The following is a 6,000-nucleotide window of genomic DNA, read 5'->3' as shown; positions in this document are numbered from 1 at the left end:
AAAATTATTTTCTAAAATTTATTCAATTTTTAATGTGGTATTGATTTGAATTGGCATTTAAAAGGAATAAAAGTGGAATAGTTTCAATGAAAATTTAATGCATTTAAAATTGCAAAAGTATATTTTGAATACCATGTACGCTATGTTTTATGAGAGAGAAAACTTCATGGTTTTGAAATGAAGTTGTTTACACTTTCCAACAAATATATATTTGGAAATTTCTTTATGCACCCATATAAGGTGAAAAGCACCTCTAATATTTTTAAAATACTCTTCGGATATGTATATTCGAAGGTACCATTTTCACGTTTTTACGGATTTCGGATATGCATATCCGAAAACACCATGAGCCAGTTTCGAATATGCATATCCAAAATATGCTCTGACTGATTTTTTTTTTTAAAACAATGATATCATTCTTTTAAAGTTCCTATTATTTGACAAAATATACAAAAAATAAAAAATACGCAAACTAAAATAAATAGCCGACATCGAAACATGAAAAAACATGTTTGGATGAGTGCATAATGTCAAAATATTACAACATTGAAAAAGAGTCATGAATATAACATAAATAGGCAATTAATACTGAGTATGTCTAATGCGAACACCATGCGACCTCCGCTATTTCATATACGCCGCTGCACCAGACGCCTCACTAGCCATCCTCTTTACTATGGAAACCGCCTCATTGACCCTCTCTCTAATGCCTCATGCCCTATTGAGTGTATCTGCTGGCAGATCGACAAAAGATCAGTGGCATGGTCATCCTTGAAAGATATTTGGGGTTTAAGGCTTTGTTTGGATTGTAAAAGAAAGTAAAAGGAAAAAAGTAAAAGGAAAGAATGTGAGAGGAATGAAAGTGAGTAGAAAGTAAGTAGAATTTGAAATGATTTTGAAGGAAAAAAAAGAACAAATGAATTCGAAAAATTGGGGCATAATTGATGTATGGTGAGAGAAACAATGGAATGAAAAATATTGAACATATATTGTAACAGAAAGCATAAAACTATTAAGATAGAGGTTATTTTGTCATTTTAATTAATTGGGTGTTTTAAGTTTTGTTTCTTTCCATAGTTAGGTAGAAAGATTTTTGACTATGGGGTCTACAAAAAGTATACCTTATTTCCTTTCTGACAAGTAATTTAACAATGAAAGCTCATTTTCCCATAAACATTCTATCCACTCTCCTATCTTTCCACTCATTTTCAATTGAAACACACAATGAGTAAATATATGAATAAATGGAATTAAAAAAGCATAAATCCAAATAATAGATTGAAGTTGGACATAAAAGTTGTAGGTTAAGACTAGTGTTCAGTTCTTTAATTAGAAAATATTTCATAGTTCTATAGCTACGAGACGTTTCTTATACCATAAATGGGTTTGTGTTTCATTTGCTTATCCTTTTTGTAAGAATGTGGAAAGGTTGATTAATCGTAGTTGAATCATTTTCTCTAGGACTTGATGTTTGGAAGACTTGTAATTTTGATAATAACATTAACATATATCTGAAATAAGGGACGACTAATGTTCCACTTTCTATTCATAACCTTTTTTATAGGTGTTATTTAGTTATTTTATTAATTATGTATAATATTTGATACTCCTTAAATATTTACGTGTTTCAAGTTGCAATCTTTATCATAAAGTATGTTATTGTAACTATTATATCTCAATTTCAAGTGGCTCAAATTGTTTTTGGTACTTTTAAACCTTGTCGAGAGATTTCTTGGTACTCTCACCATCCCATATTATAATATGTTTTGATCATTTCACACGAATTAAAAAATACAATTATTACTTTAAGGGAAAGTGAAATGATGTATAACTTTACAAAAATGCCTTTCAATAATTACATTGGAAAGAGAAATTACTCTCTCCGTTTCAAATTTAAGATTTTTGCACACATATTAAGAAATGCAATGATATTGTCATAAAACGTTTCAGTTTTACTAAATTAACTTTATTAATGTATTGAAAGTAGTGTACAGAATAATAATTAAAGGACACAACTGGAAAAATAACAATCATTTTTAAATTGAAAAGTGAGAATGACATTCATTTTGAAATAAATTTTCTCCCCTAAAACAACATTCATTTTGAAACATAGGGAGTAAAAAAATTTAAAAAAGAAAGATAAATAAATAGTAGAGGGTATATTAGACAAAAAATTATTAATGATGTATTGAGATTGTAAAGTGACTTATAATTTGGAAAAGAGGAAGTAAAATGGTAATTGTGACTTAATGAGCCTTAATGTAAACAGGAGGACACTAACAAACCCGTGTTTCAAAGGTTTTGGTTGTATATTTAAACGCCACGAAAAGAGTTTCATATTTATAATTTTGTGATCAAAATTTAGCGATCGAATTAGTGACCGATTATTAAACGTTTTCAAATCTAGGAATTGAACTCGTAACCTCCGCAGATTTTAATACGACCTTACCACTAGACCACTTAATATATTCTAATGTTTTTTTTATAATTAAACATATACAAAGACAACAAAGAAATAAAAATTTCTAAACTAATTTAGAAAAATATTATATAAATTCAATTTTACTATGCAATTTCATTATACACATATAAAAATTGTATAATAAAAATAAAATTCACTTTTATGCAAATATAAATATAAAACGACATTATTTTTTATATAAATATATGTTTTATTTGTTAAAACAATAAAAAAGTTGAAAGCTTTAATAAAATAAAAAATTAAAAAAGAATTAAAATATTAAAAAAAATGAAAGGAAAATAGTAACATAATAAAGAGGATTAAAAAAAATAAAAACAAAAAATATTAGTGACCGAAATTTTGGTCTATGATTTTTTATATAAATTAAATTTTATAAAAAAATAATTTTTCGTGACTTAATTGGTGGTCACAATTTTCAGTCGCTAAATCAGTGGCTGATTTATTTTAGTGATCGATTTTGTGTCAACTGGCTGCGAATTGATGCACGAGTTTCTTAACCAACTCTTGATAGCTAGCAATGGATGCTCTGGATAGGGACATGTACCATCGCAAGCCTGCATATCTAAAAGTGCCAAACAATAACTTGCATTTTAGAGAGTCAAGAGCTCCAATAATGGCCATCTGCGTATTAATGGAGGCTACATGCTTGGAGGGGTAGTTGCGTCCATCGAACTTTGCCAAGGGGTGAGACTTAAAGCCTTTGGGAACAAGTGCTTCCTATATTTCATTTGAAAGTGGATGAAGGTTCAACACTTCCATCTTCTTTGTGGGAGTAGCCTTATGTTGGTGTTGTTGGATATTGTGAACACTATTTTCTAGACTTTTATTTTTGAGGCGCAATTCGTCCATGACGACGCGCATTTTTGCCATGGCATTAGGATCACTTCTACCTCCAGTATTCTCCTATATGGGGTATTTATCCCTCTTGATAACGATAATTGAAGATGGTTGAGGCTAGAGGTGGAGGCTTTAATGAATGTAGGAATGATGATGATAATAGAAGGTGTGGTCCAAGTTAGTTTGACCGAGGCCCCACGGTGGGCTCCACTATAATTGTAAAAAAGGACAAAATGTGTGGCACATATATGCTGATAGGGGTGGCTAAAGGCCTTAGTGATTTTCAGTGGTTTAAGGTTTGCTCACGGTGGTGAGAAACCCCGTTTGGTGGTGTTTTTTTACTATTGAAAGAGTAAGCTCACGCGAGGTGAGAAGCTTTGTATTTGTAGTGTTGTTTTGTGTACGTTATCAATTGGGTTATTCCTCATGCTAGGATGCGGTATTTATAAAGGCTTATGAGCCTAGATTTAGGGGACCTCTAAGAAGTGGTAATTGTTCCACCTTAACTAGGGGAGTTCGTGGTTGTCTACTTCTTAGGGAGTCTTGGGCATGACTTCGCACATGCCATTGTGGACTATGTAAACGACATTGTCCATGTTTCCTAGGGAAAGACCTCTCCTACTTGAGGGTTATGCTTCGGAGACATATTGTGGGTCTGGTGCCTAGTGATGATCAAATATGCAGAAAGATAATATTACTTTTTGAAGTGGTTAGTCGGTAAAATAAACTTACCTGAAGAGTATAAAGTCTAGATGAAAGTTTGTGATTTTATTTTTCATCTTTATCCATCTATAAAATACAGAAATATTATATTTTGCAATTCAACACGACAGTGGAGCCACATATTCTTAAGTTATCCAAAACTATAGAAAGTTACAAAATCTAATATGCCTTTAAAAATTGAGTCCCTAATATCTAATGTCAACAAACATAACAATGCAATATCTAACCTACAGTCACAAATAAACGTAAACACCAAAATTCATACAAAGAGTGTCAAATTGCAATGTTATTTTTCATTAAAATAAAAATTTCAATTAGCGGAAATAAAGAGAAGCAAGTCTCATTTTCCTAATGCTTCTCTTATCACATTTGTTTTTCTTGCATAAATATTGAGATGCTTCTCCTCTCTAATTTTCAAATATGGAGAAAACTACAAATGAAATGAACCTAAATCTAATACAAAACAAAGAATCATAAGGAGAAGAGAAAAATACTAGAAAGTAAAGCATAGAAAAAGTAAAAATATACTCACTACAAACCTTAAATCAGAGATCATTTTAGTTCCGACCGCCTCTAGAATCATTGACGAAATCATTCACCGTCAAGACAGGATTTGAATTTTCGATGATTGTCACTTTTGTCCTTGCAGATTACATTCTTTTCAAATCAGAAACTCTCACAAAATCAACACTTTTCCCAAAATCTAAACTGGATTCAGATATCCTAAGTTGGAAGAAAAAACACAGCTTTATAGTTAAAATAGAAATGTGAAAATAGTAACGAAAATATAAACGAAAAAGGAATATGAATGCAAATAAATTCGAAAGAGAAAGGGGGCGATTTTACCATTTTAAGTGAACAAATCCTTGAGAATCTGAATGAAATTGCGGTGGAGATAACAATTCAGCGGTATGAGGTATCTAGGAAAGGGACAAATCCGCCAGAGTTTGAATGTAAAAGAGAAAAGGGAAAAGAGAAAATAGAAGAGTTTATAGAGAGAGACTGGTTAAGGATTGACAAATTGAAAAAATAGTACCACATGTCTAAAATGAATATTTTAATCAGGCAAAGTCTTTTGATTTAGTAAATTACACTTAATGACAATATGTAGTGTAAAATAATACATTGTTGGAAAGAATAAATTAGAGAGATCATAATCATCTTTTAATCTTAGTTAGTTGATGAAGAACCTCCATAAAATGATTGTAGAATGTCAATGCATTAAAGGATTAAATAATTATTTATTTAAAAAATCTAAAAAATATATTTTTGAAATAGATCTAGTATTTTTTTTCTCTCTTAAAGAGATTTAAAAAAAAAAAACACACTTTTTGAATCTAAAGAAAATTGAAAAATACCTCATTAAGAAAATGTAATTAGAGGCTGTTTGGTAAGGTCATAAAAAAAGTTGTTAGCTTTTAACTTTTAGCTTTTCAGCTCATATAAATAAAAAATCACTGTTTGATAACTGTTTTTAGCTTTTAGCTTTTTTACTAGCTTTTGTCTTTTTTTTAAAAGCTATTTAAAGTAGCTTTTGAATTTGTAGCTTTTAGCTAGTGGCTTTTTTTTCTTCCATTTATACCCTTATTATTTTAACAAAAATATATTTTTACCCTTCAATACATATTATGATTCAATGTTTATTGTTTTTTTAATCTTTAATGTTTTTATTAACATCTAAAGTATACAATAAATTTTGAAATAGTGTTGATAATTCTCAAGTTAGTGAAACGTAATCGAAGAATCAATGAGAATAACCGAGATGAAAAAAATTAAAACTTTTGTTATATTTTTATGGTATAATATTAAATAATAAACTTATTTTTATCATAACTTTGATTAATTAAACTGAATTCAAATTTCATGTATTTCGTTAAATTTATTTATATAATTTATATACAAATTTAAAATATTTTGATGCTTTTTAAATTTTTCACATATATTAAATTTGCTGTGTA

Source organism: Vicia villosa, linkage group LG1 (genome assembly GCF_029867415.1).
Source record: "Vicia villosa cultivar HV-30 ecotype Madison, WI linkage group LG1, Vvil1.0, whole genome shotgun sequence".
NCBI classification, from domain to species: domain Eukaryota; kingdom Viridiplantae; phylum Streptophyta; class Magnoliopsida; order Fabales; family Fabaceae; genus Vicia; species Vicia villosa.
Note: the sequence above shows the minus strand (reverse complement) of the source record.